This window comes from Cricetulus griseus, chromosome 2 (assembly GCF_003668045.3).
Source record: "Cricetulus griseus strain 17A/GY chromosome 2, alternate assembly CriGri-PICRH-1.0, whole genome shotgun sequence".
Lineage (NCBI taxonomy): Eukaryota > Metazoa > Chordata > Mammalia > Rodentia > Cricetidae > Cricetulus > Cricetulus griseus.
The window spans coordinates 428,768,637-428,793,021 of NC_048595.1; the positions used below are offsets into that span (position 1 = coordinate 428,768,637).

Below are 24,385 nucleotides of genomic sequence, written 5' to 3' on the forward strand. Positions count from 1 at the left end.
AGGCCACACCTCCTAGTAGTGCCACTCCCTAAAGGCCAAGCATTTAAACACATGAGTCTATGGGGGCCATGCTTATTTGAACCTTGAAACCACCCTTGAAACTAGGCACTGTTTCCCCCTTTTATGTATATATAACCCGAGGCTCTTAGAGACATATCCAGGCTCACTCAGTTTAGCAATGAAGCTGTAAGTCTGACCCAACCAACTGTGTTTCTAACATCGGTTCTAAGTAAGTGTTCTGTGTGCAAAGTTCGTATTCCCTACTCACTCCTCCAGTCAAGGTTATCTTGAGCACAGAAAGTTCTTTAAATATTTCAACCACCTGTCACCCAAGGAATGTTATGAACCCAGACTATCCCTGCAGTGTCCCTGTGTCCCTTTGCCTGCATACAGCTCTATCTGGTTTATAATTAGAAGTGAAATAATTTCAAAGAGCTGCCATGTGGCACAGCTTTCAAAGCAGTTTCAGTTGCACAGACTTCACATAAACAGATAATGGGAGGCTAGAACTCGAGAGCACAGTTCCTGCCTCTTAATTGGCACAAAGTGGGGACATCTGTTCTGCATGAAGCTTGGGTCAGGCCTTGCGTCTCATCTGTGACCTCGTGCGGTTGGGAGGGAAGGTCTTTACATTAAGCAGAGACTCCTCAGAATATTGGAAGCCGGGATGAAATCAACAGGAACAAAACCCCCTAATTGGTCTGAATCCTTCCTTAACCATCGGTAATTATTTTGGGGTTGGTAGCTTGTCTTATTTAATAACAATTTCCCTTCCAAAGATAGAATTTCTTGCTTTGGGTGCAAGTCCAAACTGTTACACTCCCACGGCTTTCATGGAGACCATCCCTGCCCCGAGTCTATTGACTTTTCCTTTGAGATGAGTTATCCAGATTGTAGAATTTGGGATGCCATATTTACTTGACAAGTTTTGTTCCAGCCCTTCCGTGGCCTCAATGTATACACAGCTGTCATTGGCTCTTGTTATCATTAAATGCCAAGGCTGGATTGAAGTTATGGGGATGGGAAAATTATAGAAGCTCTCAGACTTGGGTCTGAGGCTTCCCTTGATACTGTTACTGGGTTTTCCAATGCCCTCTTTATCCAGAGATAGCTAGGATCTCAGGGTCCTCCATGCCTTGTTTCAATACTTGTGTGCTTGAGAAGGCTGTGTGGCTTTAGGCTTCCCTGAGAGTACGCTGCAGTTTTGTTTGGGACAGAGGCAGATGGAAGAATTCTTCTAAAACATTAGTCTAGGATTATTATAACAGCTCCCTCTTGCACCGTTTCTTTTCTCTGTCAGCAGTATAAATTCTTCATTGACAATTGGAAAAAAAATGGGTGAGGGGCTGGGATGGCTCAGTGGGTAGCAGAACTTTCTCTGCAAGCATGAGGACCTGAGTTTGAGTCTCCAGAACCCATGTAAAAAAGCTGGGCACAACTGTACATGCCAGACAAGTCAAAAACCACTGAGCAACCCTGTCTTAAAGCAATGTGGAGAGTGATAGACAGTGGTACTCTGCTCTGTCTGAGCATGTGCACTGCATATGTTCATGGATCCCACTACACTCATGCTTGTTCACCACACACACAAGACACACAGACACACAGACATACATACACACACACACACACACACACACACACACACACACACACACCACATGCAAGTGTGTGCACCCCACCACCCCACACTTACTTTTTATAGTACTGAAAATTGACCCAAAGGCTTCATGTGTGGCAGTTGTGCTCGCTACTACTGAACTATATCTCTAGTCTTCTTTCTACTTTTTATTTTGAGACAGAATCTCACCTTTTGTATCCCAAGAAGGCTTGTACCTCATCTTCCCAAGCAGTTGGGATCACAGGCCTGGGCCCCAAGGCCCAGCAATCAGAAGGAATGAATTATCAATCCATGGACCAACGTGAATCTCCAAGAAAATATTCTGAGTGAAAAAAGTCAACCCCCAGGGTTAGAATTGTATGATTCCATTCATATAGCTTTCCTGAAGTAGTGTCTTAGCCACCATTCTATTGACGTGAAGAGACACCATGACCATTGTCTTAGTCACTGTTCTATTGCTGTGAAGAGACACCATGACCAACACAACTCTAATAAAACATTTAATTGCGGGCTTGCTTACAGTTTCAGAGATTTAGTCCATTATCATCATGTCAGGGAGCACAGAGACACTAGGCCTAGTGTGGGCTTTTGAAACCTCAAAGTCTACCTCCAGTGACACACTTCCTCCAACAAGGCCACACCTCCTAATCCTTTTCAAGTAAGGCCACTTCCTGATTGTTACGCATTCAAATGGATGAGCCTGTGGGAGTTACTTTTATTCAAACCACCACAAAGGGCTTGTTGCAAAGATAGACAACAGAGTAGGAATGGCTGGTGTTAGGAATGGAGCGAAAAATTGGGACAAGGCAGGTGGAGTTAGGAAAGATGGCATGAGGAATCTCTTCACATTGGACCTGCGCTGTGTCTTGGCTTAAGTGACGAATGCACCTTTACTACAGTTCTTCATGTTGTGATGACCCCCAACCATAAAAATATTTCATTGCTAGTTCATAACTGTAATTTTGTTACTATTATGAATAATAATGTTAATATATAATGTCTGATATACAGGATATCTGATATATTGACCCCTGAGAAAGGGTCGTTTGACCCCAAAGGGGTCGTGACCCACAGGTTGAGAACCACTGGTCTGCACAGTCACAGAGGAGTCATCATCCATGTGTGGGTGCTGACCTTCAGTGTGGCTGCTTTAAGTCCATCCATGAACCTGCCTATAACCCCGTCACCCATCGCTGGGTAAACAGGCCTAATGGATTCATTGGCTCCCCAGAGTGAACTTGGGTGGAATCCTGCCTTGGTTTGTGGTTGGGATCTTAGGAAGAAGAGGGACATTATTTATGCCTCTTCTCCCAAACCCAACCCTAGCAAGATGGGGCTAGGGGATTGACGGGAGAGCCCTAAGGTGAATGGAATCAGTATCTCTGTTTCTGGGATGGGCAAGGAGGTGGCACCTGAGGAGATGGGTGTCGCATCCGCCTCGACCAGCAAGGGAGACGCAACACACGAACTCTTCTTTAAGCAGTTTATTCAGGAACCTTGAACAATCTTCTGACCCCGGGGAAAGCCAACCCACTGCTTATAAAGCCTAGGAGTAGCCAACCCCGGCATGCCACGTGGTGACTGCAGATAGGTTCACATATTCGGAAGCAAGGCTAGATCTCAGCCTTAGCCAAATATGGAGTTGTTTATTACAGAGAGCACTCACCATTGGGAGGGTGGAAGGCGGAAACCAGCGCCACCTTTAAGGCGTGGCACGTCGCAGCTCTCTACAGTTCCCCCTGTATTATTTAAAAAACACGGAACAGGCAAGAGTAGAGGTCTGATCTCTGAAACAATGGGACTCTGTACTGATCCTCATTCAGATGTCACCCACCTAAAACGAGCACCAGACCCGTCCCACACCCTTTTCACAGAGGCGGGAATCAGGGTGCCAACCTGCATGCAATCAGACATGCTCCTCTTTGGGTCCCAAAGGCTGACCCAAAGTGCAGTGCTTAGCCTTGCATCCTGAGCGCGACAAATTTCAATTCTTCATGGTCGCTAACCATGTTTGGGGGGACTGTCCTGCTTCTATGGCTGTGAAGGCTTGAATGATCATGACTGCATCATGCCGTTGTGTGACTTTGATCTTACATATACACCAGAGGCATACCAAGGAGACCAGCACCAAAAGGCCTGCAAGTGCCCCCAAGCCCACCCATTCCTTTAGATGGTCCATGGCAGAGTTCAACCAGGAGGTCAGGCTGCTCGCAAGGGATAGGTCTATTCGGGTGGAATTCACATGCACGAAAGCCATCCTGAGGTCTCTCATAGTATCTTCAAACTCGGATGACCAATTCTGTAAGAGAAACTGAAACAATCTTTTACGTTCTTACAGATTCGGCCAAGGACTTGATAACTTTGAAATCTAGTGGCTCTTCACACCTATTTCCTTGTGCATCCTGAAACACAGGATAAGCCAAATGCAGCTTGGTTCTCACCGCTTTCCAAACCTCGGGGCAGAAAGAACGTCCTACTCCGCTTCCTCTTCCCTCAGCGTAAGGAGGGGGGTCAGATGGCATCACCCTACACTGAGAAGATCTGCAACAGTCTTCCTCTCCAGGTCTCTCCATGTCCCTTTTCTCCTTTTTCCTTATTTTTGTCCTCTCAATCTGTTCTACGAGAGCTTGTAACTCTTCCTCAGAGTCCGTAGACTATGAGTCTTCTAAGTCAGTAAGGTCAGGGTATAATTTTTGCTTTGACTTGCTACCCTTCTCGCTATCCGCTTGCTCTGACCTTTCTTCCTGTAACATTTCTAAGGCTGCCTGTCCATTCTCCACAGCCTCACTGCATCTCTGATCCTGAAGGCAGTTTTTCACTAGTTTCCAGATGGATCTTACTCCGCCTTTAAGTGTTCCCTGCTCTGCGGCAAAATCAAGATCTCTGCCTAACTTATCCCATGAAAAAATCGTAAGGCTCCCTGAGACTGCGAACCAAGGTGCAATGGCATCACATTCCCCCAGGAACCTCTCAAGAGTGCTTTTCTTAAGTTTTAGATTTTTAGAACGAAGCAGCTCATTCAGAGCTAAAAAAATTGGGTGCGACTGAGAAGCGCCCATGGCCAAACTAGTGCAGTCTTCCCTTTTGTTTTACTTTCGGTTCGCTTGTCCTCGAACTTTTCCCGCTCCCTCTGTATCTACGGAGAGGAGCAATATACCAGCTTTTGTTGCAGATTCCCATCTTACCTGGGAACTTACCAGTGCACTGCCCTGACTGCAGAAAGTTCTGAGTCCTCAGATGAATGTTCCCCAAACGGGCCACCACTTGTTGCATCCGCCTCGACCAGCAAGGGAGACGAACCAGCAAGGAGCAACACACGAACTCTTCTTTAAGCAATTTATTCAGGAACCTTGAACAATCTTCTGACCCCAGGGAAAGCCAACCCACTGCTTATAAAGCCTAAGAGTAGCCAACCCTGGCATGTCACGTGGTGACTGCAGGTTCACATATGCGGAAGCAAGCCTAGATCTCCGCCTTAGCCAAATATGGAGTTGTTTATTACAGAGAGCACTCACTGTTGGGAGGGTGGAAGGCGGAAACCAGCGCCATCTTTAAGGCGCAGCACGTTGCAGCTCTCTACAGATGGGGCTAGACAAGCCTGAAGAGCGATGTCCCTGGGTAGGAAGAGAACCAAGAGACAGGTTGAGTAGGTGAGTCCTGGGACCTCAGCAGGCAAAGGAGAAGTCTGGCCAGAAGGACAGGAATTTGACCGGTCTTGGTGTGGGAAGGCCTTCAGGGCTCCCTCACATGAGGAGGGTGCTGGGAAGGTTCCGAGAACCAAGGCTTCTTGCTTGGGAGCAGATAAGCTGGCTCCATAGTAGGTCAAATGGCAATTGAGCCCTGAAAGACAGTTCAAATTTGAGCACATAAACTCTAAAAGGACAGAATATGGGTGAATATGTGAGGCTAGCAGAGAATGGAATAAGGACATGAAGCAAGAAAAAATTAAGTTTGGTTAGGGAGGAAGGGGAGGAGTCAGGGTAAGGGCAAGAGGTAGGTGGGGCCAAATGATGGTATCCAAGGAGATTGGGCCATGGGGGTGAGGGTCATTGAAGGTTCTGTGAGGGAACAGAGAGAGCTGTGTTCTTGGAAGACTGGTGTGTGTGTGTGTGTGTGTGTGTGTGTGTGTGTGTGTGTGTGTGTGTGTGTGTGTGTGTGTAGGTAGGCAGAGAAGGATGGATGGGGAGAGATATTGAGAGGCAAAGAAACTAAATGCAGAAAGTCTTTGCTGTAATCTAGAAAAGGGAGAAACAGTGGGGTACTAGTCATGATGAATTCTCTTCACTTGTGTCTGTCCCTGTCACAAGTTTAAGTTTATTTCTGTCTCTTAGAAAGTAGCAAGCAGCCAAGAACTGCTGTGCATGCTGTAAAGTTATCAGGGAGCAAGTCATCTTCCGGCTCTCAGTTCTGCCATCCTAGGGTGGGGCTGTTCTTTTCAAGACCATATCAGCAGTGAGGCGAAGAGAGGGAGCAGAAAAGCACGATTCAAAAAGGGGAACTTCAGAGCTGGAGAGATGGCTGGCTGGTTAAGAGCACATACTGTTCTTACATGGGACCCAAGTTTGGTTCTCAGGACCTGTGTTGGGTGGCTCACAACTGCCTGTGACTCCCGCTCCAGGGAATGCTCATACCTCTGCCCCCCTAGGCACTACAGTTATGTGTACATAGTCATAAGAAGACATACCCATATACATATTAAAAAGCAAAAGGGAAACTCCAGAAATCTACCCTATTAAATTTGCTCACTTCCCATTGGTTAGAACTTAGCTGCGTAGTGCCCTGATTAGATGAGACCTGGGAAATACATTTCTCCAGCTGAATTGAATGTCTAACCTGCTAAAATTCAGGAGTTACTTATTAAGGGGGAAGGATGGATGGGACTTTGGAGAAGGCAACTTCTAGATTCTGTCTCAGAGCACAATTCAAGCAGCGGCAAAGAGTAAGTAGGGGAGTGGAAGAATATATGAGGTGTCTTCAGGCAGAATGACTGGGCTTGACAGCGGATTAGAAATGTGGCAAAAATATGAGGTTTGGAGCTTGAATTGAGTGAAGTGGTGGATGAGACAGTTGACATTAACCAGGGAGGTGCTGTCTTAGTGTTTTCACCGAATTTCACATCTTTGGGAGAATTATGAAAGAAAAACTCATGCAAACTCTGGGTGGCACCGTTGCATGGGTTAGGGTAAAAGACTGAATTAAAAAAAAAAAAAAGAAATCCAACAGATGACCAACATTTGTCTGTCTCTCTCTGCCTCCTAATTGTGGGTACAACTAACCACCTGCCTCAAAAAAGACTCGATTTTTAAAAAATTAAACATGTAATTTTCAGGTGTTTTGTTACAGCAGTGAGGAAAGAAACTAATATCTTTTCCTTTTCCTGTGGACGAAGGCAATGCGGCATAGAGAGGAAAACGTGCGTGTCTCGAGTGTTAAGAGTCAGTGTTGGACTTGATGGTCGCATGTGGGTTTGAAGGGATGTTCAAAGTGCTGATGATTTCCCACGTATTTTGGTCACTGACAGTTCCAAGCCTTGGCCTGAGACAGTCACTGAACATTGGCAATATTTTCTGGGTTCTGGGGCTAGTTTTGGGGGTTGCATCTCAGATTTCCCAGTCGGTCAGGAAGTAGGCTGCCCAGAACCTATGTTACCAGGTTCAAATGGACTAAGAAGGGAAGAAAAACCAGGAGGGAAGCTGTTTGGGTCCAGTGTCTTGCACATCTCATGCCTGGGCAGGGACTAGCTAGGTGGTCTCTCCTTATGGTTTCTGTGGCAGTAGGCAGATCTGAGCTTCAAGGGCTGGGAAATGTGGCTCTAGAAAGGACAGGAGAGACTTATTTTGTGGGCAAATGTAACTTGGAAGGGATATCCTTTGCTGCCACTGTTTTGTAGGAAGCATGACAGAAGCCAAGTCCATGCCAGGGCGGAAGACCAAGAGCAGAGTCATGTCTGCAGAGAGAAGGGTAATTAGCAATTTCATTAATTAGAGTTGGGTTCCTGTTTCTTCAGTCAGCTCTAATTGCTTGCTAGCTTTTGACTTGGCTTCTTTGGCCTGTGTTGTGTAGTCACAGAGCTCAGAAAACCACACCCACTGATTTTACATAAAGCAAGACCTACCTGGTTTCTCCTTTTGTAAGAAGACTGTTAGAAAACATTTTCCAAAGTAATGAAGATGCAAAGAAATAGTATGTGGATGTTTTGGCAAGCTCTCAAGGCTGACTATTTATTCCATGGGTAAGAAGGTTGCCTTATTGGTCATGAATGTCTGTTAGTAAAGGATGGTATGCTTAGATTTCATGCTTCAGGGAATACCCGTGGCTTCCATTTCTCACCAAGGTGCCTCTCTACAATGACACCTGTAATCAAAGCTTAGAGATTTACTTAGGTACCCTAAGTTCAATCTTAATAAAACTTATCCTTTCCATTTATTTATTTATTTATTTATTTATTTATTTGTTTATTTATTTAGTTCCCTAGGCTTTAGCCACCATCTCTGGAATAAGACATCTTTCTTTTAATTTGATAGGGAGTTGCTTTTAAATATATTTAGGAAATTTATTTGTTTAAACAAAATTATGGTGTAAATTAGAATAAAGTAATTGGGAAGAAATAGCAGCCAGGTGGTGGTGGTGGCACACCCCTTTGATCTCAGCAGAGGCAGAGTTAGGTGTGAGCTCAAGGCCAGCCTGGTCTACACAGTGAGTTCCAGGACTGCTAGGAAGGAGTCGGCTCCTCCCACATTGAAGCAGCTTTTAGTCCATGCCCTCTGGAAATGCCCTCACAGAGGTGTGCCTTCCTGCTCCAAGAGCTGCTCAATCTGACCATCAAGGTTAACATCATCAAAGTGTTTTTCTTTTTATGTGGTAAAGAAGGAAAGATAGGTCAACATCTGTATTTGCTTATTTCTCCCAGAACAACTCAGAGAGGACCAGCCAGGAAACATTAAAGTTGGCTGCCAAGAAGAGGAGTGGGCAGAAGGAATACGGAGAGAGCAATACTTGTCTGAGTGTGTCTGTTGTATAACTTTAGCCTCTGGAAGCATGTCAGTGTTTATATATTCATAAATTAATATGGATAGAAAAGATCCTCTGAAACTGAAAGCAAACTGAAACTAACCCATCAAATGTAGTTTAGATGAATAACATAGCCACATTGATGGGAAGGAGAGAGAGAGGAGGGAGTAAGGGGGAGAGATGAGGGGGGAAAGGGAGAGAGGGGAGGGGGAAAGGGAGGGGAAAAAGGGAAAGGGGAGGGAGAGGAAGGGGAGAAGGGAAGGGGGAAGAGGGAGAGGCGAGAGAAAAGGGGGAGAGGGGAGGAAGAGGAGGGAAGGGGAAGACAGGAGTGGGGAAGGAGGAGAGATCTGTGTTTGACTATATACCCTAAGCTTTAAGAGATCTGTGTTTGACTATATACCCTAAGCTTTAAGAGATCTGTGTTTGACTATATACCCTAAGCTTTAAGTCCCTCTCCAGTGCTAGATGCTAAGCTCAGAGCTTTGCACATGCTGGGTGAGTGCTCCACCACTGAATGTCACCCTTGTCCCTACCCTCCTTTTCAATGAAGGAATAGAGGGACACACAGCAGTTTATACTTACAGGAAAAAGCAATTCTGAAACACTTTTATATGTTACAGAACACAGCAAACTAGTGCTAACTCTGTCATTGTTGGCAACCCAGATTTCATTAGGAGGATAGGAAATGAATAATATGGAGTTGGGGGAAGGGAAAATAATCCCTGTTGAAATGGATGGAAACTGAGGCACCAGTGTGTTCCATATTTCTAAAGCACATGTATACATCCATGTATCAGCATGCATATGTATGCAACATGTACATACATGCAGCTTTGCTGCAAGGGCTAAGAAGCAAGCATCACAACAGCAAAGACTATATACCTCGTATCCAGACCTTGGTTTTTAATACCATCCCTATCTGTATTGACTAACTTTGGCTGTCAAGCGAGCCAGTAGACTGCTGCACCTATGAAGATTTTCTTGATCAGTTATTGAAGTGAGGATGCCCATCCTAAATGTGGACAATACCTTTTACTCCCCCATCACACTTCTTGTCTGCAAGGTCTGTTGGCAAGTTTTTCTGCCCCGTTGGCATCTTTCTGTTCGTCATGGCTGCCACCATTCTTTGCTGCCATGAGAACCTGGCTTTTCAACCTTCTGACATAGATTGGAGTCCCCAGGAGTCCTCCAGGCCTTCAGTGCCAGACTGGAACTGTTGAAGCATGGACGCTAAAGATTGAGTAGCTCCCATGTTCTCATGCTCTCCAGTGGGAAGGCAGCCATTGTTGCTTGACCTAGTCCAGTGGTTCTCAACCTTCCTAATGCTGCCACCCTTTAATACAGTTCCTCATTTGTGGTGAACCCCAACCATGAAATTATTTTTTTTTGCTGGTTTGTAACCGTGATTTTGCTATGGTTGTTAATCATAATGTAAATATTTGTGTTTTCTGATAGTCTTAGGTGACCCCTGTGAAAGAGTCATTCAACTTCCAAGGGTGTCATGATCCACAGGTTGAGAACCACTGACCTAGACCATATCATGTAAGCCAAACCAACAAATCCACCTTTAAGATATATAGGTTTTTATCAGTTTTTTTTTCTTCCTTAGAGAACTCTGACTACCATCCCATCTAAAGATAGGGGAACCAGGCAACTTTAGGGCCAGAGCAGGGCTGTCCAAGGTGAACTTAGAACGTGTTGTTATGTTAGAAATTAAGGAAGCAGTCATAAAGAGAGGAGGGTATTTCACAAGGACACAGATGGAAGGCCAGGGGGAATAGGTTCTAGTAGCTAAATCTGGGATAATTATGTCATTAGAAATAGGAACTTATGGGGCTGGAGAGATGGCTCAGAGGTTTAGAGCACTTGACTGCTCTTCCACAGGACAAGGGCTTGGTACCTAGCATCAACATCCTGGCTCACAACCATCTGTAACTACAGTTTCAGGAGATCTGATGCCCTCTTCTGGCCTCTTTCAGTATTGCACCCATAGCACAAAGCCACACATAGACACAGACACATAATTTAAACATAAATCTTAAAAAAGAAATAGTAACTTATGATTTCATGTTTATAAATAAATGAGCACTTATTTTGTTTGCATATGAGGGGAACTCTGGCATGCAGTGAAATATATAGAACCAACGGGTGAATTGGATGGAGGTGCTGAAATCAAAAAGTTACAATTGCCAACCATCATGGCAAATATTAGATCAAGCAAGAATCATTCTTGCATGTGGAATTTAGAATGAAGAGCAGAATATTTGTGTTGTTTCAAAACCTCTCTCTATAGGCTATTAGCTATTATGGGGTGGATAATGTCAAACCTATTACAGGAAAATTGAATGATCTTGAGTGGGCTGCATCAGCAATGAGAGTATGTGGACAATGCGTGCTTCCAGATGTGACATGGTGAGGGCCTGGTGGTATCTGTGTTGTGTTCTGGCCAAGAATACCTAACCCTAACCACGAGGAAATATTAGACAAATGCCAAATGAGAAAAATGATCATTTAGAGAATGCTGGGCTTGGAGAAAGGTCATTCATTGTACTCAGCAAAGGAAGGTCCTAGAATGTTCCAGATTATGAAAGATAGAGACATGAAAGCTAAATGCAATCTTTGACTCTAGACTGACTTCTGTATTGGAGGGAAAAACACTGTAAATTCACCTTTGAGTCAGTTGACAAAACTGGGACAGGAACATTAGATTTAAACGAAAGTATTGTATGTTAAATTTGCTGAGATTGCTAGCTATACTCTAGTTATGTATGAGAATATCTTTATGCATAGGAAATACATCTACTCATTTAGAGACTGGCCATGAGGTGGTTAGTTTTTCTAAATGGCTTGTGGGGAAAGCACCCCCGCCATGCACTCTTGAGAGCGCTCCCCCCCCACACAAACACACCCCACACAAGAAAGGAAGGAGAGCAAGAAAGCACAGAAACAGGATGGAGCCAACAGGTAAACAGGTAACCACTGGGGGATTCTGATAAAAAAACAAAAAACAAAGCAAATCCTGCAGTATGTAATTAAAACATTGAAAACAAGCTGGGCATAGTGGTGTACACCTTTAATCCTAGCACTTGGGAGGCAGAGACAGGCAGATCTCTGAGTTTGGAGGACAGCCTGGTCTACAGAGCGAGTTTCAGGACAGCTAGGGCTACACAGAGAAACCTTGTCTTGAAAAACCAAGCCCCCACACACACACACACACACACACACACACACACACACACACACACACACACACACACACACACCATGTTTTAGAATGTTTCCCATTGATAGGTAGTAACTTCTTCCTTGAGTCCTGTATTGGGGATGGTTCTCCAGTAGCATTTGGGTTTTAATAAGAGTGTTGTGATGCCTGCCTGGGGTGTAGAATGGGAAAGCTGACCAGGTGTTCCCAGCCTATGTGATTCTCCAGAGCTCTGTTTATTTGGAAAGAACGGGACCATTTTATGTATTTTCTCGCTAAACAAGGAATGTAGGCTGTGGTGGCCCAGGTTTGATAGAGGACCACAGAACCTTGCTGAGGCTTTGGGTGCTTTTCTTGCACACACATTTCTTCCCAGTGCAACAAAGAAACCCTCAGTGCAGGAGACAGCAGAGTGCACTGCACATACCATCCACATCGCACCTTATTTGAGTTTATCTGACATTTACTAGCCCAGTCTTTTTAAGAGTTCAGAATGCTGGCATTTCTTATACTTGGATAAACACTGTGATATTTCCTTGTAATCTAAGTGCCAAGAAAAAATCTGACCCTGCTCAAATCCCCGGTTGGCATCTACCTCAATAAAGAAGCCTATGAAGCCGAGGAGGAGATTTTTATCGAGTTCTCTGTCAGGGCTCCACAGGAAGCTCACAGATGGGTGGACCATTCTTGCCTTTGACTCTCAGCAATGATTTCTCCTAGGTGGGCCTGATGCCCCATAGTGGACTCTTCCTCACTAGCAGAAGATAAGAGACTTTCAGTGAACACTCAGCGGCCACTCTTTAGAAGGCTCATAGCTGTGCATCACTTTTCTTAGATTTCTCACACTTTCTGACAGCATCACAAAGATGCTTTGAAGGCCTTCTGAGACCCTACTGGGCAAAGTGAATTCTTTCCGAAACACTGGTTTTAGGAATTAGTTTCCAGGGTAAGAATGAAAAAGGCTGCAGAGCCATGCTAATACGGGCAATGGGTGGCAGATTTGTGCCTTCCGTCCCTTCTTGTTTCCTCTACTAGTATCTGGATTCCACTTTTGGAAATCCCTTGAAAAGCTGACTCCCTGAAGCAGAATAGCAGGAGGCATTTTACCTGGAGTGTGGATGGGCCAGTGCGACCCATCCCTTCCTTCAAGGAGAAAACATGTTTCCATATATGTAGGGCTTTCAAGTTGTCCCTCTTACTTGCACACTTGGCTGTGTAGGTTTGGACTTCGGGGTCAGACGTGTAAACAAGAGGATAGAAGCAAAAAGATCTCCAAGAAGTTGTAGTTGGAAGTGGGGCCCCAGATGGCCAGGAAATATGGATGGGGCACAGAGAGGAAGCCTGAAGCAATGTTATTTGGAGGACACAAAAAAGGGTCTGCATTTCTATTTTGAAAATGGTTGAAAATGGTTCTTTCCTGCCAGGCTTTTTCCTGTGTCCTCTTTTGAAAGAATAATTTGTGAAGATTTTGTAATTAAAATATTGAAAAGGAAAAAAAAAACCCTAAAATGACATCTGTGTATTCATGCCACTTTTTTCATGAAAAGAAACTAGAAACACAATAAAATTTATTTCAGTAAATTTTCATCTGAATATCAATATATTGCCCCAGTTTTATTCTACGCAGATGGGTTATCCGGATACGATTATGGCTTGAGATTCTTTGAAGAGTCAAAGACAGTCATTATTTATGGGATATTTTTAAAAAAATGAACAAAACTCAGAATATGTAAATTATGAATCCAGGTTACCTGTATAGTAGTTAGTAACCAGACCTTTGATTCTTACAAAGTTTAAAACTCATATATTTAAATATCGTCAGTGAATGCCACGTCCTCACTAGGACCCTGCCCTGTCTGAAGGCTCCCCACCCTGAACACCCTGGAACATGTCACCCAGCTCCCCACAAGCACATGACTGGCTCTTCCATCCATGGGAAGAGTTTCCCATGTTACCTTGCCCACTGAAGATGGTCAGGAAGAGCCTTTGTCTTCTCCTTTTTGTTTTCTTCAAAATATTCATGAAAGCTTTCTTTTATTTAATTGCCTCCTTTTTGTTTTCTTCAAAATATTCATGAAAGCTTTCTTTTATTTGATTGCTTTGTTGAACACCAGACTCTGCCTGCCCCGCCCAATCACACACCTGCCAGGCTTTGTCACACGACACTCACTAAACAAGTCAGTACTTGGTGATGGTAGGTAAATGTTCTTAAGCAGAGCTACCAGATACAAAACTTGGGACTGGGGAGATGGTTCAGCAGTGAAGAGCCCTGGCCTGTCTTTTGAGGACCTCAGTTCGATTCCCAGCACCCACATGGTGGTTCATAACAATCCCTAATTCCAGTTCCATGGGGATCTGATGCCCTCTTCTGACCTCCATGGGCATCAGGCATACACATGTTGCACAGACAAACATGCAAGCAACATATAATACAGAATGAATACATCTAATAAAAAAAGGAAGCAAAACTCACTTGGCCTGTTGCTGATAAGGTCACTTATAGACAAAGTATGGGGCTCTCTCAGCAAGCTGCTTTTGCCAGTGGTCAGGGATGCTGGTGTGCAAAAGCAGATGATTCTTTGCATTCCTAGCTATTAACATACATGGCACATGCTCTCCAAGTTATTGGCGAGGTCCCATGAGCCAGCCTAGGGATGAGCTTGCAGCTGTGACTTTTTGACTCTAGGGGTGGAGGGTAGAGTGTGGGTCATATATGGTGTTTTTAATATTAGAAAAACAGGCAGTTTGGAGTTTTTCCCTGGGAAAAACACACGAACAAACAAACCTGGCATGACCTTTTACTGGTAGACATCCAGGAAACCCAGAAGGCGTCATCTCTGCAGGGCCATGTTTGAGGCTCAAGGAAACAGGGCTCTGTGTTCTATGGGAGGCAGACAAGTAAAGAACTGTAATACCAAGAGACAAGGGCTGCCACAGAAGCCTTTATGGAAGATTCAGCATGTGTCTCCTTCAAAAAGGATTTGGTGACCTCTTCTGGGGATGAGACCTCCAGCTGAAATGAGACAAGGTAGTGCAGAGGAGAAGCCAAGTTTTGTGAAGGAAACAAGGGCGACTTGACAAAGGGTGGGGGAACTTAGAATGAGAATAGCTGGAAAACACATCATCAAAGCTGAAGAGTGGAGGAAGCCAAGGGTGTTGGGATAGACAGGGAAGCCTTGCCCCGTGGTTCCATTGGCTCTGGGGATTTGGACAGATCACTTCAACTTTCAAGAGTTTACTCTAAGGAAGCAATCAGATAACTGAGAACAAGTGTCTATTCCTACTTTGGTGGGAGAATGGGACAGCAAAGCACAGGGATTGGTGGCTTTGCAGTCTGTTCAGAATATGATAGGGACATTGTGAATGATGATATGGCTTTCTTTATACTGTGATGGGACGACAGTTGAGAGAATTGACCAGTGAAGGACCAAGCCACACAATGCCATTAAGATGTAATTATCTTGGGAGCAGGAGATATGGCCCAGGGGTCACCAGAACGTCTTGCTTTTGTAGAGGACTGGGGTTTGGTTCCAAGTACCCATGTGGCAGCTTACAACCATCTACAATTCCAGTTCCGGGAGGATCTGATGCCTTTTTCTTTTCTCAGTAAGCATGCATGTGTTCCATATACATACATACACTCTTATATACATACACATTCAGCTAACTCTGTCTGTCTGTCTGTCTGTCTGTCTGTCTGTCTGTCTGTCTATCATCTATCTATCTATCTTTTATCCATCCATCCATCTATCCATCATCTACCCATCTGTCTATTCATTCATCCATCATCTATCTATCTATCTATCTATCTATCTATCTATCCATCTATCTATCTAATCTATCATCTATCTATTGGCTTAATTAGGCTGGCACACAGTTCAGTAGTAGAGCACTTGCATGTCCAAGGCCCCGAGTTCCATCCCTAGCATTTCATGAACCACCAGCAAAAGGCCATATAAAGTCTAGAAGTCAATGTTAAATGTTCACAGTAATGAAATTGAGAATGGTTAGCTTTTTTCCCTTTTAAAATGTGTTTATTTTGCAAGTTTTCTTTTTTAAGTTCTTTATTTTTTATGTATTTGAATTACAAACAAGATTGAATTACATGATGATCCCAGTTCCCTTCTCCCTCCCTTCCTCCTCTACCACCCCACCAACTAAAATCCTACCTATCATATGTCCTTTCTTCTAATCTACACCTGACTCAAAATTTCTGCTTCCTTATGAAACCTCTGCATCCTTATATGCTTATATGCTTAGGAGTGGAATTGCTGGATCTTGTGGTAGACTCATTCCCATTTTCTTGAGGAGTCGCCATACTGATTTCTAAAGTGGCTGTACAAGTTGGCACTCCCACCAGCAGTGGAGGAGTGTTCCTCTTTCTGCACATCCTCTCTAGTATAAACTGTTATTAGTGTTTTTGATTTTAGCCATTCTGACAGGAGTAAGATGGTATCTCAGAGTTGTTTTGATTTGCATTTCCCTGATGGCCAAGGATGTTCAACATTTTCCTATGTGTCTTTCAGCCAGTTTAGATTCCTCTATTGAGAATTGTCTATTTAGTTCTGTACCCCATTTCTTAATTGGATTGTTTGGTGTTTTGGAAACTAGCTTCTTGAGTTCTTTGTATATTTTGGAGATCAGCCCTCTGTCAGATGTGGGGTTGGTGAATATCTTTTCCCAGTCTGTGGCCTGTCGTTTTGTCTTGCTGACTGTCTCCTTTGCCTTACAGAAGCTTCTCAGTTTCAGGAGGTCCCATTTATTAATTGTTGATCTCAGTGTCTGTGCTACTGGTGTTATGTTCAGGAAGTGGTCTCCTGTACGGATTAATTCAAGGGTATTTCCCACTTTATCTTCTAATAGGTTCAGTGTGGCTGGGTTTATGTTGAGATCTTTGATCCATTTTGACTTAAGTTTTGTGCAGGGCAAAGGCCTGGGTCTATCTGTAGTCTTCTACATGTTTGCATCCAGTTATGCCAGCAGAGAATGGTTAGCTTTTACTTTACACTTTAATGTAGTCCACCCTGCCTCACAGTGAGTAGGCTTTAAAGTTACAACCAGAAAAATTAGTAAATCTATTTCCACTTTGAAAGGAAAAGTCCACAGAGTTTAAAAAGAGATAATTAGGGGCAGAATTATAATTGAGTGACTGTTAAGAAATGTGTGTTACTCATTCTGAACCTTCCAGGCAGACCATCCCAGTAGAGCAAGCTTGCCTCTACCAGGGGAGGTGAATACTCCCTGTCATTTATGTGGAGGTGTGTGTGTGTGTGTGTGTGTGTGTGTGTGTGTGAGAGAGAGAGAGAGAGAGAGAGAGAGACAGAGAGACAGAGAGAGAGAGAGAGACTCTCTTTATATGTTCTAGAGTAGCATGAAAAGAATAGACACCTTCCCATAGTCCCTGAGCCAGCCCTTCTCCGTATGGGCTACATTCTAGATTCACCAGAGGAGCCAAAGTAATTCTACTGCCCAGCCCCTAAACTTTCAGACCAACAAGTTCTGAGTCTCTGGGATGAGCCCAGGTCCAGGAGATGCTCTTCTGCAGTAGGGGTTGAGTACCATCTGGTTAGAAGAGAGTGAATTAAACACTAACCAGACAGCAGCACACCCATGGGCCTGTTCTTTCAGGACATGGCAGAGCTGAACATTTATCTTTATTTACAAAAAGGATTTCTTTGTCAAGTACTGTACCCCTCTCTAGAAAAATCTCAAAGTGTATTAGCCAGTAAAGGCTTTGGGAAGTCTTACAGCAAGGGGATTTGGTTTGTTTCAACTTTTTTTTCTTGTTTCCCCAGTAGTTTCTCGTCTTGGAAACCTTTATCTTAGGTAGTCGCTCTTTCACCTCACTTGGCAATGTGAGAGCAAGCCCTGGATTATTCTGCTAGCCTGTGGACACTTCTCTGTAAGGATCCTAGGACACTGGTAAGACCAAAGCAGACCTCACGTAGCAGAGGAGCCCCAGTTCTGGAGACTTGTGGGAGGCTCATCCCTTCTCGGGCACACTGACCTGGGACCCAGGGTGTGGGGAGGCGCACTCTGGTGTAGACAGGAGAGTGAGGTCCAAAGGAATTATTGACAGCTTTGTCCCAAATCAGAAACTAGGCAGGGACACAGAAGGCACTAAATTCCAGACTTTCCCTCTCTTACTCAGACCCCTCCACCTCCTCCAACCTAATCAAAGAGGTCACCGAAGGCATTTTACAATCTTTGCGTAAAGGAGCACGGTAGTGATTAATGGCAAGTTCCTGCCTTCTTACACCATTTTGCATTTCTGTCTCCGTCTAACGCTCTAAATATCTTTCAGTTGTAAGGAATGTTTAGAATTGAAGAGCCGAGCCGGTTTGACACAATTAAAAGCTTCCAGAAGGCTATTATGGTGCCAATTATTTACTTTGCGATAGCAGGCTATTTAAATTTCATTACGGAGTAGAGAATAGGGAGATAAGAACAAAATATGGCCAGGCTGGTTATGACCTCAGAACCTTTGCTCCTTTTGTTCATAAAAGATACCAGAGGCAGGACATACAGATACAAGGACCATTTGGTTAAACTGTGCCTTCCCTTAAAGGAAAGTGCTTCTTAATCTCCTCATGGGCTGCTAATGGGCCATTTATCAGGATGATGCGGAGGAAGGAGGGCTACCAACTTGGGAGGACCACCCTGTATCACAGGTTGTCACACAATGACCCAGTGACTCCTGGCTTTGACTTAAATATCCCCAGGCCCCAGAGGAAATAAACGAATGTTCACTCTGCCCTTTCTAGGTCCCCTTCTAAATATTATCACTTTGATTGTTAAAACTCTCCCTTGTGGTTCCCAGTCCTCATTCAAGCTGTTACCTATTGTGACTTAATTATAACGTTTCCAGGGTTGCAACTTCTCAGTTGATCCCTCGTGTAGGAGGCAGGTAGTGGGAGTGGCAGTATGGAGGACCTGGTTCACGTGTTGTCAGATGTATGTATATGCATTGCACACAAACACACACACACACACACACACACACACACACACACACACACACACACACACACACACACGCGCGCGCGCGTGCGCGCGCACAGGCATAATTAACACAGTAGAGTTGATTCTTTAAGTTTCTAATTTTGTTTTGAGATAAAGCCAAAATCAAGATAGAGGATCCTTTTATTGCCCAGAAACATTCCCTCATCCCTCTTTGTTGTGGATTCCTTCTTTTTTCCCTAGGACAGGAGTTAGTTCCCCGAAGGGAGGAAAATCAGGGCCCATGTTGGATCACAGGCTATCCAGGTAGCACACATGACCCCATCCCTGAATGGACAAGTAACTGGTTGGGTTGATGGAGTGCACATAAAGTATGCATAGCTAGAGATGTGCTAAAATAATGACCAATCCCAAAATAGTCTCTAACCAGTCTTCACCACTAGATGCATAAAAGGCCACTGGGTGGTGTTGCACAATGCTATTTCTCCCATAGTCTATCTCAGTCTCGGGAGTTCTTTGTCATTTTTCCTTAGTTAATTTGCTCCATCTACACTTATCTGAATTTCCTTGTTCTTGGGCACTTCTGTTACCAGGGGACTAGCTCCATTGCTTCCCCACAGCCAATTAAGAACTTCCTAACAGCAATTCTTGAACTATCCAGGAACAAAATGGGCCACACCTCATCGAGTTCACTGGATCCAACTTGAGTGGTTTGAACTGACACTCCGGCCAGAGCTTCGGGTACTGACTTCAGTCAATACAAGGACTTCAATCAAGATAAGGACTTCAACCTAGGCCCTCAATCAAGCATCTCCCACAAAACACAGACTGGACTCAAGACTTTTACTACTCTAACATTTTCTTCCTACAGGACCCCACGAGGCTAATGTCATCCCATTTCAGCAGGAAGTAAATTGGAGAATACTACACCCCCTTTCCCCGTTGTAGACACCGAGTTAGGGCTAGTTTCCTATTGTTTAAGGTTGAGTTTAGAAGGAGGTGTTCAAGCTTGGACATCTATTTCAGATGACTTTAAGGCTTAGCTGGAATAGATATAGTTAAGATGTGATATTAGTAGATTATTATAACTTCTTGTAATTCACCTTTATGATTGTTAATTATAGATAACTTACACTGTTAAGTTTTACTCCTCTTTTAGACTAAAAGGGGAATTGTAGGGGGAAATGCTGATCACACCAGTTTGAGGGCTGGCACAGGTGATGTCCACACCCACTTGGGAGTGGTCAGAGTGACAGAGCTATGTAGCAAGGCTTTAAATACCAGGGATGCACGAATTCGGCTATTCCCCCCCCCCACCTGGACGTGACTATTATAACCCAAAAGTCCTGGCCTCAGAGATTGGAACTCTCTCTAGAGTACGCCAGAGTGTTATGCGATAATGAACTCATTGCCATTAGTTCAGGGTGGCTCAGCTCCCTGAGCTCCCTGAGTTAAGCTCATTAAGAGTCAAGAAAGGGACGCTGGATTATTTGTAATAGCCAGAAACTGGAAGCAGCCTAGATGCCCCTCTACTGAAGAATGGATAAAGAAAATGTGGTACATTTACACAATGGAGTACTACTCAGCGGAACAAAACAAAAAAAAAAAAAAAAAAAAAAAAAAAAAAACCAAAGAAACAATGGAATCTTGAAATTTGCAGGAAAATGGATGGAAATAGAAGAAACCATTCTGAGCGAGGTAACCCAATCACAAAAAGACAAACATGATATGTACTCACTCATATGTGGATTTTTAGACATAGGGTAAAGGATTACCAGTTTACAATCCACACTGCCAGAGAAACTAGTAAACAAGGAGGACCCTAAAAGAGACAAACATTGTTCCCTGGAGAAGGGGAAAGGGTCACGATCCCCTGAGCAAATTGATAGCACGGGAAGAGGGGGGAGGGAGCTACGAGAATGAGGAGGGAAGAAGAGGAAGGATGCAGAGGTCATGAGGGAGCAGAGAGGTTGAGTCAGGTGAAGAATAGAAGAAAGGATATGGGATAGGTAGGGTTTTAGTTGGGGGGTGGTAGGGGAGGAAGGGAGGGAGAAGGGAACTGGGATTGTCTTGTAAATCAATCTTGTTTCTAAATCAAATAAAAAAATGATAAAAAAAGAAAGGGAAGCTGGAGAGATGGCTTAGTGGCTAAGAGCACTGCTGGTCTTTTCAGAATCTACCATGATTCCCAGCACCCACAATGCCAAGAAAGGCTCTGCTGCTCTGAAAGAACACATATCAACCTTGTGAATAGAAGTGCCCAGAAAAAGAAGCCACACCTGTGTTAAAGAGTCCACACAGCTGTTTGATTAAAGTTCTGTGGTTGTAGAGAGATGGGATGTTATAAGATTCAGAGCCAAATTATCTCAGGCTCTCTTTAGTCCACAGTTTGTTCTTTGGACCTTCAGGGTGTTTTTTTTTTTTTTTCTAAACATTCACCACTAGCTCCCACTACCTAAAAGCTAAGAATGTCATCAGATAGCAGCTGAAACCTACAGAGTGTCCCTCTCCGGTGTTGCGATAGCTCAATCCTGCCAATGTGTCGGGTGAATGTATCAATTTATGACTTTCTTTTTTTTCCTGTGACTATAAAAGTTCATGTGAATTTATTTCGGGCAAATGAATCTGTGTTTCTGGGTGTGGTGATTGGAGTGAGAATGCCCCCATACATAGGCTCATATATTTCAATGTTTAGTTCCCAGTTAGTCGACTGTTTAGGTGAGGAGGTGTGGTCTTGTTGGGGGAAGTGTGTCATGGACTTTGAAGTTTCAAAAGCCTATACCAAGCCCCCCCCCCTCTCTTCCTCTTTCTTGTGGGTCAGATGTAAGCTCTCAGTAACTGCTCGTGTGCCATGCCTACTGCTTGTCCAAGTGCTCCCTGCCATGATGGTCATGGACTCATCTTCTGACATTGTAAATAAGTCCCCAATCAAATGCTTTCTTATATAAGTTGCCTTGGTCATAGTGTCACTTCCTCATACTAGAACATTAACTAAGACCCTGGGTCATGGTCACATTGGTTCAAGAAAACGCTCTCATATTTCTTTTGAGGTGAGAGTTGTGTTTTGTGCAGGCATCTTCTGGATCCTGGCAACTGCTGCTTAATCCTCTCTCTGTAATTTTGTAACTTCCTAAAAGTTAAATACATGAAATCCCGCCATGCTGAGTCTGGTTCCTTTCGCTCACAGTTCTTCCATCAGTGTAGGTCCGTCCTTTGTGTAGGTCCGTCCTTTGTTTCTTCTTGTTGCTGAGCCATGCTCCATGGCATGGGTGCCCCACTGTGTGCTTCAGTCCCTTCACGGTTGGCAATTAAGTTCTTGGCTATTAACAATAAAGCTGATGCAAGCATTCATATATATCTCTTCTCTCCCTCAGCAGCCATTGATTACCTATATCATACAGGGGTGGGCTTTGTGATCTTTTGCCCTTCTGAGTTGGCATGTTGACCATGTGGGCCATTCATTATGCTGGTCTTGTTTAGGCATCTGTGCTGGTGACATTCCATGAGTGTAGAAAGTGTTTTCCATATCAGCCATCTTGATGGCCCTCTCCCTTTTTTGAAAATGGAATTCCTGTTATCCAGATGTTAGTACCCCCTTCTAACTTTCTTATCTCTTAGCTTTTCTTCTTTATCATCCCTCTTTCTTTTTTGGGTCAATTTCTCCTTCTTTCTCAGCCTCCCAAATCACTACCTGGTTCTTCAGTAGCATCCATTCTGCTTTCATTTCTCCCACTATATCCTCACTGCTAAGGTGTCTGTTTGGTTCTTCTTCCATGGTCTTGCTTATTATTTCCTCTTTAAAATTTATATATTGGGCTGTTCATAAGTGTGTAGTCCACCTCTTCTAATGCGTCTGCTTTTGATGTACCCTGTGATACAGGTTATTTTCATGGTGGGACAACTGCCCTTCAGATGTCTCATTATTTTGTTTTGTGTGTTCATTCCCTCCTGATTTAACTATGGTTACTCAGGCAACCCATGATGAGGGAGGGGGTCAGCTCGAGTACCCACAGTGAACTTGAGATGCAGTGGGTGAGCCTCAGGGTAGAAAGTCCAGATGCTAGGAATTTCCATTCAATTCATTCTTATTCCATGGTCAGGTCTCCATCCTTTGTTCTCAGAGAGACAAGCAGATTTACAGAGATGCAGTGGTTTTGCATCCCACCTGCTCAGTCACATCACCTGGGATGCTTCTCTGTCCTGAGACCCAGGCCGTGCCCCAGGGCAGGCTTATGGGATTCGGGTAGAATCTAAGCATTCATGCTGTTGGAGCCTTATGGGTGATTTTCATGTGCAGCCATGTTTCAGATGCATCAAGATTCCATCGGGATGCTCCAGCCCTGCAGTTTGAAGAAGTGGTATGGAAATGACTTCTGGAGGTCAGCTGGTCTACCCTGGTTTTCTGAGGACACCTGGCTCAGATGTCTACATCCTGTACATCCTGTCAAATGGGGTGCGGACGTCTGTGTCCCAAGGAGACACGTTGTGAGACAGGGGGAATCAGCAACAGGATTTCTGTTAATTTTTCTGTTTTGTCCTCACAGTGAGGCTGACCTGTGTCCTCCCCCTGAGACCGAGCCACTGATAAAAGCAGCCCCAGCCAACTCAAGAGCCCCTCATAGTTTTCTTCTGTACTTTTCTGGTTCCATGGGGGGGGGTCACTGGGAGTAGGGGTGGGGATCTAGCAGCTGTGCTGGCTTATCATCTTGGCCTGAACTGAACCCATTCTGAGTTTGACCAACAGACTCTAAGTGTCAGCAACCTCTAGGTATTCATAAGAAATACAGAATCCCAGCCTCCACCCTGGGCCTACCGAGTCAGAACCAGCATACGAATGAGACACCCGAGGGCCTCCTGGCACATTCAGGTCTGAGAAGCACAGCTTGGTAGGAATAAATACTGACCAACATTTTAATTAAAGCAGACATCTTTTTGACCAGGTTCTTTGTAGTTTGTTTGGTCAAGTTGTGCCTCTAAAATGTTGATTTTGGTCCTTTAATTTGAGATTTATTCTGCTCCATGCCAGAATTCAACAATGCTGGCTTTGCCTGCTGTAAGGATGGACTCCCTGAAGCTCCCAACCAAAATGACAGATCCATTTAATTTAAGAAAACAGTGCTCAGGTAGCATTATCTGTTAGCACTCATGTTGTAGCTTTATCTTTCCTGATGTGAGTGGTGGATTGAAGTCTGGTGAGGTATGATTCAGAAGGACCAGGAAACTGTGTGACATTGTTAGCTATCATCTCCCTAGTGCCTAGCACAATACATTGTATATAATGGATGATTAAAAAGTGTTAATCAAATAAGAAATGACAGGCAATTGTAGAGAGGCACTTGCTGTTTGTCTTTTAGATGCCGATATAAATGATTATATCTGTGAGGTGTTATTTTGTAAAGGAATATGTATAGTCTCAGGAATAAGTTTCTTCTATCTTTACTTTTTCTTCTCATAAATATTATATACAATAATTTAATGTTTTGGATCTTATAAAAAACCTGAATGTATACTGGCACTTAAGGACAATTTGAATTATTTAATTTTAATTTTTTAAAACAATTTTAAAATTTATTTTGTATACAGTGCTCTAC

At 43.9% G+C, this 24,385-nt stretch overlaps 1 long non-coding RNA gene across 2 annotated transcripts; it reads left to right on the top strand.

Annotated features, from left to right (window-relative positions):
* The first annotated feature begins 5,152 nt into the window (after window positions 1–5,152).
* Window positions 5,153–19,755, top strand: LOC118238426. 2 transcript variants are annotated; one of them, XR_004768713.1, is made up of 3 exons: window positions 5,153–5,271; window positions 17,633–17,756; window positions 19,456–19,755. It is a non-coding gene; the product is annotated as an uncharacterized LOC118238426 (long non-coding RNA). The 2 variants fall into 2 exon arrangements; XR_004768712.1 differs by having other exon boundaries at window positions 5,161–5,271; window positions 17,630–17,756.
* The last annotated feature ends 4,630 nt before the right edge of the window (window positions 19,756–24,385 follow it).